General features: G+C 36.4%; 1 protein-coding gene across 1 annotated transcript in view; it reads right to left on the bottom strand.

Moving 5' to 3' along the window:
• The window catches only part of LOC108756778, a 110693-nt gene that overhangs the window by 93855 nt on the left and 2907 nt on the right, over positions 1 to 13931 (bottom strand). The window lies entirely within an intron of this gene.

Below are 13931 nucleotides of genomic sequence, written 5' to 3'. Positions count from 1 at the left end.
TGGAAATTCGTACTCCCATTTAGGCACCTAATCCGCGCAAGAAGCAGCGAGGCACGCCGAATTCACTCGGCGCTCTGTGAGACGTCCCGTCGCTTTATGCGTGAGCGAATGTTCCTTCCTTTCTTTCTTAGAAATCGTCCTACCTTCTTTTCATCTCCGTACGAGCGCACCGTGCGATCGCGCTTTGTATCTCGATCGCTCTGCGATCCATGCGAAATCGTATTATAGAATCAGAATGTATTATAGAACCAGTCCTCGTTTTCTTATTACCAAACTGGAAAGAGTCGATTTATATTGACTGCTGCAACCGAGCCTGAAAAGCGACGTTATGTAATGCAACTTGGCGTTAATTTCCAATGATAATAAGATCTCCGAGAATCGATTATGAAAATATATGATACAATATATCGTTTACGATCGATTGACGATAACGAAAACGTGGCAGATTGCTATAAAAACTGGGATGATTTATTAAATGGAAAAAAAAAGAAAAAAAAAAAAGAGAGAGCACCACATCCGATTACTGTAAAGCAAACAAGATTTCTGTTTTTCTTATCGATACTCGTATCCATTGACTTTTCATAATGGCTTCATCCCCATGTGTGTGGATAAAACATTAACTTAAACCGAAGGTGGTAACATGTTATTTGACCGATCGCGCCTTTCGAGAGATGGGTCGAAATTGCCTTCCCTTCCCGTTTCCTTGAAGGGTCTAATGGAAACCGAGGTGTGGCGTGGCCCGATTCGTGGTACGTCCCCCACGTCGACAGTGTAAACAGAATTAATACCCTGATGAGTATACTGATCGTTGGTCCCAGGAAGACATCGAGTCTCACGCCCCATGCCGGCCGAAATTGCGGTCGAAATTATTGATTATGTTGAGTATGTGTGTCGCGTAAATTGATGGACCTCACACGGAACATTCAGTGATACTTATTAGGCCGTAATTTCCTTCTCAATTAAGTTTAGTCAGTAATAAGCGATTTTATTAGTGTGATATGTGCACTGAAAAAAGAATTTTATTTATTTGACCAAATTAATTATTTACCAAACTAATTGTTCATTCAACTAAATTATTTTAGATGTCTTTGTTTCTTTCGTTGGAGAGTACATGTATTTAAATATAATATGCTGTTAAAATTGCTTCCGTTACACGTAACGTCGGAGAAATATTTTTGGATTACGACGCGACTCGCGTTCGTGGGGATGCGCGGCGTTTGGAAGTTTTCCAAATATACGTATAAGCGGGGGTTGACCTGAAAACTCAGTTAGAAAATTTGACGTTGTCCCACCCGCCCGCCGCTTCTCGCATCCGGAATCGACGGGTATCGTCCCGCGCGATGAATAACGATCGATTTATCTCTGGGAACGAGCGCGATATAATTCAATCGAAACCGATCTGACCTGGACAGTTGCCAAAATATGTCCGACGAATTGCACCTGGTTGCGGAAAAACGAAATCTACCTACCGCATTCGGCACATTTGGGAAATCGCCAGGAGCGGCTTTCAATAAAAATGCCGGAATAGAATGTTTCTTTAGAAGAGACGTGAGGATAAATATTTCCGACATAATAACAACGGAACGTTTCATGTCCCTTGGAGAGATTGGTAAATACACGACGTATGTATTAGTTTACGTTAAGTAGCATCGCAGGGATTAACTTTCTAATTAATAGCTGGCGGCGTGAAAGTCACCATGTGGATTTTTCTTTAATTGTCGACCTTGAATTAACTTGGAAGACCTCTTGATATTTCATAAAATAGGATAACTCGTTGTAATTGCCGGCTGTCGGTCTTCAAGAAGATACCACACGAGAAATTCCGGAGGGAGATTCTCGCAGACGTTCTTGAATCTGAATCTTGAGATAATATGCCGAAAATAAACTCTACGCGCAAGAGTATTAAGGGCTTAAATGAATATCTCAGATTTTATTAACTGCGTTTGATCCTGGAGGACAGCCAGAGACACGCCGTGACGTAAATCCAGACGGGTGTGCAACTTCAAATACCACGTCTGTTAGACAATTCTCGTTGCGAATGTGGTTCCAGGAATTAATTAGTCGAGTCGGTACGCCGCACGAGTGTTCCGCGAGCCGAAATGAAGTGACTTGCCGAAACTCGTGAGTCACCAATCTTCTTCTCTAATTCGAATTAACGTGCGGTGAAATGCACGCGAAGTGATATCGCGCGATTCACTGCGTTCTCAGGCGCGAGAATATTATATATAATAGAATATATTTATCATATAAATGAAATTATATTTTACGTTTATCTTTGATTTTGAATAATAACGATCGTGGAATAGAAAAGAAACCAAATATTGATATCATCGACATTTTTATTAATACATAGAAATAATATATATTTTTATATTTTACGTTTATCTTGATTTTGAATAATAACGATCGTGGAATAGAAAAGTAACCAAATATTGATATCATCGACCTTTTTAGTAATAGAAATAATATATATTGTACGAAAATTCTACGAACGTTTTCCCAAAAGCATGAATCGAGCCAAAACAATCGCTATTAATAACGACGATTCCGAGTAGTTATCCGTTTTTACCAGGCCTGCTTACGTGCGCAATACAGGGCGAAATTCAGTAATAACGCGATTTGTAAATTGTAAAAAAGAAAATGGAAACGCAAAGTTATAATTTTCTAAAGTATTCAGGTAAAGCGCTTGATTCGAGCTTGTTCCTTCTCTCTAGCCTAATAAAGTCCATGTTTATTCTTACGTCAGCAAAGCGACTTATTCTTGATAAATTGCTGTAACTAGACAGGAGATTTCTTCTGGCATTTTTATGGGACAGATGCGTCGTATCAAGTCATGTTTGCGTTTAAATGAAGTTGCGCTCTCTGATTTCAGTTTTTCCGCGATCGTTTGATGTTCCGGGCGAAAAAAACATGAAAAAAATCGAATGGCGTCGTTACACTGAAAAATAAATGATGTTACATCAATAGCATTATTTTAATTGAAAATAATCTCGTTAATTCACAGTATTAGTATTAATAAAATAAAATTTTATCAAACAAACAATTTTATTAAAACAAGAGCGTGACATTTTTGTCTCATTAATAGTATTATTTTTTGAATTATAAAATTATTTCCAATTAAAATAATGCTGTTGATCACATCGTTTGTTTTCAGTGTATGAAATACTTTCGAAATCATAAAATTTTTATTTCAAACGTTTTTCTCAGTGATATTCATAAATGCTTCGGTCTATCTACTTTACCTAACTCGTGCAAAGTTGCAGATTTTTTTATTTTTACATCTATTGAACTTCCCTCGTCAGATCAAGAGACTTCGTTGCGAAGATAAGTTTTATTGCCACTTGTTCATTTCGCGCTTGATTGTTCTCCTTGAGCGTTCTCCGACTTTTGTTATTATGATTCCGCGAGCTTCTTTGATAGATCGCTTTACAAGTGCTCAATGAAGGAGACTAATGGTATACCCTCACACCGCGAATTGATGCTGCACAAGTGGCCAAGCTTAAAATACGTCTGCCGAACGTACAAGTTCAGACCGAAGAAGAATCCTTCATATGTACTTAACCGTTTTTGTCTGAATCACTGCGTCGCGACAACGACGAATCGTCATCTTGGCGAGTCACGATTTCTGATTAATTTTAGAAACAAGTTTTTAATGACAGCTGCGCCCTTCACGATTTTATTTTAATTATTCATTACCCTCATGTTTTTTTTTATTATCGAATTAAGGAAAGAAATATAGGGGAGACCAGAGCGCTGGTTGTTGTACGGGATTGATTGTCAAAATACTTACTAACTCAATCAGAAAAATCTCTTTTTTGACTGTTGATTACCGATGTAATATTAATCTGTTGTGTAAAATAGTTTGCACCGGAAGCATTGTATATATAATTTATAACGACTTTTAAGAAAATGAAGTTGGGTAAATTTTTCTTGTCATCTATTTTGTTGTCTGAGAAGTCTTTAGCATTATTAATCGCGGTATCTTTGTATTCATAGAGAAAATGTCTTAGAAAATCTTGGCTACAATTAATTAATCGTTATCCTGAAAGTTTGTGAATCTCTTTTATTAAAAGTTGCAATCTCTTTTATTAAAAATGGCTATGTAGGGTAGATTGATCAAAATGGGACGGGGTTAAGTGGCAATCAATTGTAGTATTTTTAGATCGACATATTTTTAGAGAATATACTTACAAATATATTTCATATAGATATATGTTTTTTTTCGTTTTTTTTATAATTACAGTACAAAAATAAATTATGTATTTTATGATTGAAATAACAATTTTATTTATATTAATATTATAATTATTATTACTTTTCAAAATATAAAACTGACATTAAAATGAAAATTGTATTTTTTATGTGTTGCCCATAACAAATATGCTACTGCCAATCCTAGAATTTGTGACAATCAATCCAAAACACGAAGTGTAATTGTCACATTTTTGCAGCTTCATTTAAAATTAAATTAACTTATTTTTACGATATGATGAATTCAAGAGTAATATTTTTTTAAATACCTAAAGAATGATAGATACATTATAATGTATATAATATTTCAAAATTAGACAACCATTTTTTTCTAAAAATCATTAATCAAAAAAACTGTAACAACCGGCCTCGGTCTCCCCTAGTACGACCAACAAGTTGAAATGAGAGCTGTAAACTGATTGATTTACGTGAAACAAGTTACCGTGGTAGGTATTGCGGTGGTAATGTTCGTGCTTTCACTATTAGAATATGATGTCAGATAAGTAATTCGTTTACTTGCGACCTCATATGGTGAAATATTAAATCTCGTTGCTACGAATAATTAATAAAACTATCTATATCTAATAGCTTATTCCTGTATCAGAGAAAGCATAAAAGTAGACTTGACTGTTGATTTCGTCAGAATTTTCCTCGTACCCGACGATTCGCCAATCAAGTAGATGCACCGCTGGCACACATAGATCAAAGTAATTCCGACAACGAATGAGTCATTATCTCGGCAGGTCAATGGTTCGGCGATCTTCGGCGCTTGTTATTTATCGTGTCACCGATGACTATGTGTTACATTTTTAGAAGTAATGAGTAGCGTGCGATTATCGCGCGACACGCAATACCGTGTTGCTGAGAAAGGAAAGTTGAGCTTAATCGTGTACAGATTCCTCATAAAAGATTACGTGACTGATAACACGAAGAAAGCAAAGTATCTATGTTAAAATCACACAGTTGCTGCACGAACTATGTGTTCGGATAATTGTAAGTCGTAGAAGATAACGAAGTAATCTCGTGATCTCGCTAAGGCACATTTAATGACATCTCGAATTCTCCTTTGGGAGATCTACAGTTACAGTGGATGCGTGTTCTGACGAATTTTTGTTCTCTGACGAATTCATTCCGAGTTGTTCGTTAGAAATAGAAAGGTGATAATAGTAAATGCATATTCTAATGAAAGGTAATAATCTTGTTGTAACAGCCGAATCTCTATAAAAGTAAACAACTTGTCGCGACCGATCGACCTCCTTAAAAGTAAACAAATGCATATGCGCCAGCATATATGCTCGATTATTATAAGGGAGGTTAAAACAAAAACGGAGTACTGTAATTTTAGTTTGACTGTAATTTTAAAATTCGAAATTAAAAATGTCATAACTACACACACTACAGGATGGATGGCATCCATGATACGCTTTTTGGAAAATCCATTAAAAATTTTACTTGTGAGCGGAAAAACGAAATAAAGTGTTTGCCCTGTTGAAAGAAAGAAAATGAGCAATAGGTGGTATTTCTTGATTAATCTTCTTACGAGATACATCTCGGTTGTGATAATTATTTTTTTCACCGTGATGCATCCACTGTGACTGCAGCCTTAAAGCGGTCCATGCCGATTTATCCATCCATCCGTGATAATCTTCTACTTGCGCACGCAATCACCGTATACGCCATCAGCGTATTTTACCCACCTACGAAAATAGCCTCGGCGTTTTACGGTCGCCGAAAATGGGAAGCGGTTTTCGCGGTTGTGGGATGGGTACATCCTGATGCTTTATAATTCATGCCTCGTTGCGTTACATGTCGCCCGTAAATCCACGCTCGTGTGGATTCCCTCGCCGAATCCTTCCTTCGCGGATGCGATCTTTCGCGATGCGCCGGCCGCATTTTATGCGTCGCGGTAACGAGCTTCCGCGGTGAGCTTTACGGCGGATTTATGAGCGCTCCTCGCCGCGGTCAGGTGGTAAAGTCGTTTCTTAATGCTCGGCACCATCGAGCGAGGGTATGTTTCGGCGATGCGTACTCGAGAGAGAAGAGAGAGAGAGAGAGAGAGAGAGAGAGAGAGAGAGAGTGCAGGCATGTGGCTGCGTGTAATCGAGACGAAGGCTTGCGCAGAGACGGAGTCTGGAAGCGAAAGGAGCGGATGGATCGAAAAAGAAAACACCGAAAGAGCTTCGCGTAAATAGCGCTTCCGCGAAGTCCATCGACTGTTTATCGAGGGAGGAAGGTTGTTGAAATGTATCGCTTCTCCCTCGGGATTGAGAGGCTATGCGTCTACAGACCTCTCCGGATGTAATATGTGCCGGAGGTAAAATACGAGCATCGCTCGCACATCGCACTGGAAAAACTATGGGGAACATGCCAATGTTTAGTCTGCAATCAATGAGAATGTAATTATCTCTTTTATTTGCGTGTGCTTTTATATGAAAATGTCGATGTAGAATTCATAAATTCTGCAAACTTTATGTAAATGAAATTATCTAAATCGAAATCTAAAAATACACTGTGAAAAAATGAAATGTTAACTTAAAGACGTATAGCGGACTTTTCGAGACATGCAAAAGTATTAAAAATTAACGCAAGGACTATAAGAGTTTATTTCTTAAAATGCTACATTTTTTAAATTAATAAAGTATTTTTTAAACAAGTACTGGGCAACAAAAAATCTGCCTACAGAATTTTATGCGTTTGTCAAATTATAGTAATGTATATTAAAAAAAAAAACAAATTCTACATTTTATTAAATACCAAAAAGATTTTATCAAAAGATTTTCATTAGTTGATGAATTGAAAACCGTTTTATTGGCTGTCTGATGAGAAAATTTATTCTTACACCTCAGAGAAAGATTTCTTCGATTTAAAGAAATGTCTCTTTGCTATAGGGTTAAAGAAACAATCTTTTTTATTTGAACGTCATTTCTTTGATTTGAACATCATTTCTTTAAATTGAACACATTTTTTTATTTTATTATGATTTCAAAAAATGTTCAAATTAAAGAAATTTATTCTTTAAGTGTATGGCAAAGAAACATTTCTTTAAATCGAAGAAACCTTTATACAAAAAAGTGTACTATCCTTCTCGAAGTGCATCAAGCTGGTATCAAAGCTATAAAAGTGCCAGTTTGAATGTTAATTATTTTATATATATATTTTTTTTGTTAATAAAATATAACTCTAGAGATTTTTTTATAAATATGTATTACTTATGATTTGATAAATACAAAAGTAGTCACTTTTTTATCACCCTGTATATACTGAAATGCTTTCCAATTCAAAAAATTATTTGCTTATTTTTAATAATATCTTTTTTGCAATAGAAAACATTTATTTTGCGAAGACTGCATCAATAAGATAAAATCCACTTCGTATAATACGTATATGGCAGAAATTGAATTTTCGACTCGGAGAACGACATATTTGCGATCCATTCGCGCGAACTTTAACTTCCAGCGTTCATCATTCTCAACAGATAGCGTACGACGATAATCATAAAATTTCGCACGACTTTGTGAGTTTTCCTGATTTGATAAAGAATGCTCGAATATTATTCTGCTAAAGCTTTTACAAGAATCCTGAGAAGTGAACAAGATAAGGTTAATGTGCATTTACCAGCATATTAGTAACGTCTGGATAAAACTGATACTTTTTTTATGTTGCACAAGATGTTTTCGCTAAGAGATAGGTCAATTGCGGATTAACCTAATGTTTAGATAGATGTGCGAAGCGATGAAAGAAACGCTGAATTAGCGACTAAGAACGATGCATTCGCGTGTCGTTTACAAAAAAAAGATCATGGAAGCAATGTCCATCTTATTCTTTAGTTCAATATCGATAAGAACTAATTGCTATTACACGGAAAAAAAAGATTAGCTGCCACAGCTAAAAATTAGGTTGGCAGCTAATTCAGTAGCATTATATGGACCTAAACGTCGTGTCTGCGAGGTCTAATTTCCATTAACTGTGAGGCCTAAATATTATCATTGTAACAGACAAGCATTTTGCTATTATGTCAAACGTTTTCTGTATAACAGATAATTTGATAGCAAGTACAGTTTTAGCAAACCATATTTAGCTGCGATAGAGACAATTTTTTTTTACATGGACATTTTTTTACATATCCGATAACTATGGCAACTAACTTCATGTTGTTCAATAAATTGATCTGTAACAGACATGCATACTTTGCTATCACGTTCTTATTTCAGCTACAGCAGCAAATCCTCTGTATGTATTTATTAGCAAATTTCATAGCTAATGCAATTTCAGCTAATCAGAATTAGCTGTAGCCAGAAACATTTGTTTTCCGTGTATGATGTAAAACGATAAATGTTGATATCTGCAACATCTTTTCTACGTTCTCTATTTATAAAACGTACATCAGGCCCTCGTTCCAATATATCATTATGTTTCTTGATGTTTGAAGATGCGTATTGCACGTAAATAATGCCCTGAACTATATTTATCTTTCAAGGATCTAATGTAATGAAAAATTAAACGGTAGTCAGTTTCGCACAAATCGCGAGTCGTACGGCTTTTGATGACGCGCAGTAAACCGGAACCGGTGAGTAAAAAGTATACGAGAAAATTGGGGATTCTTTTATGTCGCCGGCGTGCAAAGCATCGAGTTATTCGCGTCTAATTTAATTTTACCGCGCGCGAACGTCAATTGAATATTCCGTATCACATATCTGGGTCACTGGGATTAATCATCATCTAAATATGCAAGGCCCGACTATCCGTACGTACATCTCTCTCCCGTATAGTAATGCGATGAAATTTGCGGTCGTTTAAACCGAAAGTATCTGACAGCCGGATCGGCCAGTGGCGATGGAGGATTCCCTTTGGATCGTTCGGCATCGGTGCACGTGAATTTACGACGGAAAACCACGAATGGACAACGTGCATGCAGTGGAATTGCTCAATTACCTGAGCGCGGCAATTCCGCTCCGGACGGCATGCAGAAGTCGATGGAACGTGGCGAGTTTACCTTTGTAAATTGGTGCAAAAAGGGCAAAGCACGATCGCGACGACAGCCGCCGTGGACGTGCGTCGTCGTTTTGCTCGTCTGGGCTGCCGTCGCTGCGAGCTATACCGCGAAATTAAGGTGCACGCATCTCGCGTTCTCGTTTTACTCCGGAGCACGTAAGACTCGGAGCAACGGCGAGCTCGTTGTGGAAACGTTCTTCTAAAGTAACGAATTCATCTTTATGCTTATATATTAATTTTGCTGGATTTTTTCCTTGAAATAACGCTGTGACTCTTATTCATGAAGAGTCGCTTGCGCTAAGAAAAATATCTAGATTAATTGGAATTCTGGTTAAGATAATCAGAATTCTGATTGATTTCCGATACAATCGGAGTCTTCCGGTTCATTCATTTTCAATCAAACATTTTTCTCAGTGTTTCTCTGAGAGAAATTCTTTAATTGAATTTAAAATCATACGTAATTTTAAATTATTTAATTGAATAATAATAATAATTTGCGCATCACTCACCGTACTGTACTCTTGTTAATTGTTATATTCTTACATTCTTTACATTATCGAGATTCTTCGTACAATTCGTAATATTTCTCGGTTTGTTTTTGATGTAACGATCAAATAGTTTGTAAAATTATTTGGAAAGCTTTTCTCCCGTGGTATCTCGCGCTCTGTAAACAAATTCTCTGACTGTTATTGCACCGGTCTTGACGACGAGCGGTACTGAAGTCTGCAGACGATTGGCGCCTAGCGGGCGGCGACTTCCGAGGTCAATCCTACGTTGATTCAAAAAGTTTTGACGCGAATGAAAAGAGAAGTTTTGCCGGACGCCGTTGGTTCGCATTGCCAAGGTCAATCTAATCTTGGGTCTGTGTAGGTGAGGGGAATCACCGACATCGCTACGCACGCAGATATGCCGGTCATTAATAACGTTGAGCGTCCATGATAGAACGCATCCGAACCAGTTCTCAGAAGCAGTACTTGAACAATCTTAAAGAACCGCGAAATGAATTTGGCAACGTGCACTGATGAGAATAATCAATATTGCGGTTAGAGATTCTAAAAAACTTACAGATTGTCTTATTAATCCGTCCTTCGATTGCGAATTTACACAAGTTAAAGCTCAATGTATGACTAATCTGATAATTTAATTAATATTAATAATTATTTTAATATAAATAATTTAATAATGGATTTATATACGAAACATTTAATTATTAAAATAATTAATATAATATTTATTATAGATTTATTCAGTATTTACTGCAAAATAATTTATTAATATATATTACCAACAATTATAGATTTATAAACGTAATATAAAATGAAATATTGACGAATAAAGAACGTTCCCATAAATATAGGACACTGTTATATTAAATGTCATGTCCGCGGAACAAAATGATTTTTGACGAGAGTGATAGTATTACAGCTACACAGCAGGCAGGTGTCTTCCGTCGTTTCGTGCAATATGACCGTTGTCATGATTCGAAGTGATGTTTCAAGGCAAGTCGGTGGCTATCTTCGGCGCCGCTGATGCTCGTGAAAGTTAATCTCAAGTTCGGCAGGACGGAATGAGCAATCTCATGATTTGGCCCACGTTCCGCGTGAATTACGTGAATGACGGGCAAAACTAATGCACTATCCCATCGATCTTATTATATTCTGTCGACACATGGATACTGAAGCGATCGATTCGTAATCCTCGTCTTACGTTCGCCAAGCGTTGTGCAATCCGGCGTTGACAAAATTAGTTTTAATGGTAAACTGGCACAAACGGGCCAGTACAAATAATCTGTCGGAAATAAATCTTTCCGTTGCCTTCTCCGTCGTCATCTCAGTAAATCACTGTTTATTACAGTGTTTATTTTCGGTATGACACTTTTTCAGAGATACGCTCCATTTTAACGAAACAAATTGCTGGCAGAAGCTACAGGACGTGTTGCGTTCTATAACTCTGCACCGTCTATCCTTCGTGGAAATTTCATGCATTCTTTGAGTTATTACTCGACAGTTTATATTAAGTCTATTTAATAACAAAGGTAAAACTATTTAGATTTTGAAAAGAACGTTTCACTACGTATATACCGATTGTTGCGAAGAATATTACTAAAACCTCGGTAGTCTAAAAGCTTAGGACGCTCGTACGGAAATACAAGAGATCCGTGTTCGACTCTCGGCCGAGGTAATATCTTTTGCAATAAATTTATTTACAGGTTTTCAGTACATTAACATCTTTCTAATATGATGCCAGAGATGGAGCATCAAATTATTAAATTGCTTATCAATTTAATTTGTGATATTACTATACTCTCTAGATCTGTATCAGTGGATAGTTACTAATCACCCAGCATATTTGGCACTGGATAATCAGTGAAGTTCAATTAAAAAAAGAAGAATGTTTGAGCATTATCTAACTGAAATACTGATATTTGCGCGTTAATTTCAATGTTCCAATATCATATTTATTGAATTTATGCATTGAAACAAAGTTAAATCACATGATAAAGATTAGCTAAGTTAGGGATCTCACATTTCATTCACTGATTACCAGTAGTATACATGGCACTGATATCGGTGATTCTCCACTGATTCAGATTTTGAGAGTAGTAGTTTGATTGCGTTTAACAAGTTGGAAAAATCATTTCGGCGCACAGTTCAAATAACTACATATTTAGTATATAAATTCACATAGAAATTGTTTAAAAGCATTAAAGATCCAGCTTCGACCGGTACAGGCTTCTAGTTTATCAATTGTGTTGACTTAGTAGTCGCTTGACTTTAGTATGTCGCGGCAGGACTGAAAGAGACTTTATTTAAATGTATTTTAATACGCTCGTTTATTATTTGGTCTAATTATATGCGTCCATGTGACAACTGCAGTCAATATTATCAATAGATGAAACCTGAATTATTGTTGCGTGACCTCTCTAATGCTCAGCCTGTCATGCCTTCCGATCGAAGTTTCCTTTCGATCTTTCGAACTTTTAAATTTCCTATAAGCAATACACGGCTAGGATATTGCTTATCTATCTGTGCAGCCTATGTCAATCATACTAGGACACTTGTCAAGCATCGGCGTGTGGTGTTCGGCATCAAAACTGTATCGGAATATATTGCTGAAGAAGAGGTATTTAAAAACAAATACCATTTAACGATCGGCCCTTCGTATTAAACAGAATTATTCCTGATGATAATGCTGCCCAGGTAGATCGATGCAATCACCACATTTGCACGCAATAATTTTAATAACAACACTTCGATAAAAAAAAATATCAGAACGAGATTAGTTATTTCCCGTAATTTTTTAAACGCTGAATATGATCGCAGCTTCCAAATTGTTCCATCCGGCTTCCGAATTGTTTTATTTTTACATAACTATGTGACATTCTAGAGTAATTTAGTTGCCATCAAAATTAGGTATTAAATTAATAGAACTCTCAATTCTCAAAAAGATTTTTTAATATCCACTATGATTAATAAGTATAATATTCATAATTATATATAGAGTCTATTGTGGAAAAGCGAATTATATATCTGAGTCATTAGCGATTTATCAAATAGCTTTCTATTATATTTAATTAAACATAAGAGATTTATTTTTAGGCCGCTGTATACACGAATCCGATGTCAAACTTGACAAATTCAACATCATAAAAGATATCTATACATTTTGCAATAATCCGAACATTTTTCAAGTTTTGACATCTGTCATATTGAATCCACTATTTTAAATTTGTTAATTCTGATATCGGATTCACATTCCTTTTTTGCAAATTGAATTGCAAATTTTTCAAAATTGTAACGCGATGAAATAATTTGGCAGACATTCATGTTCAACGTATAAAAAGCTATGAAAAATAATTAGTCTTGTTTCGGTGTTGGAAAACAAAAATTATCTTCTGTCGAACAATGTAATACTATTAATACTAGATAATAACTAGGCAGATGTTTATACAAGTGTTGCACAGAAGGAAACCTTCAGTCACTGAATAAAGCTTTATCAAGTTCTTATTCATTTCTTATATGCAATGTCATTACAACTAATGAGAAATACAGAAATACCAGACAGTAATTCAATGAATGTCCAGAAAAACGGTATACATTTCTGCCAGAGGTCTCAACTAAATGAAAACACAAATCGCTATGTAACTAAGAAACACTCGCAAATAACGATAGCCTGTAAATTAACAGCGATCACAAAATATCCTAGCTTGCATTCGATGAGAATTACGATCAGTACCACCGTACGTATCCGGAAAGATAAGATACGGAAGACAATCATCAATTGCCGAGATCGTCGATAGATCTGCGAGGGTTCCTCGGTGTATAGTTACAGAATGGTCTCTCACGTCACGTGCTCTTCCTCGGGTATTTCATGCAAACGGAGCGGTGTATTCGCGAAGGGGAAAAGCATCGAGCTCGCGTGTACGATTGTACGTGGCTTGTGTGTGCCAAGTCGAACCCTTGACTCGATTTTAATCTCCACCATCGATCCGGGGAGAACTCAACGGTAACTGACTTTACGGCTTTCAGCTCTCACGACAACATCGGACGTACACGAAAGCGTTCTTTCATTCGTTCCGTGATTCGTGAAAATTATTCGCGTTTTGGAGTCGATCTATCCGGCATCGCAACGCATACAACACAATACTCGATTGATTGACAATTGATTGATTTCATGACAATTTTTCG

This window comes from Trachymyrmex septentrionalis, unplaced genomic scaffold, assembly GCF_001594115.1.
Source record: "Trachymyrmex septentrionalis isolate Tsep2-gDNA-1 unplaced genomic scaffold, Tsep1.0 scaffold13, whole genome shotgun sequence".
Classification (NCBI taxonomy): Eukaryota; Metazoa; Arthropoda; class Insecta; order Hymenoptera; family Formicidae; genus Trachymyrmex; species Trachymyrmex septentrionalis.
This window is presented reverse-complemented; position numbering and strand designations above follow the sequence as displayed.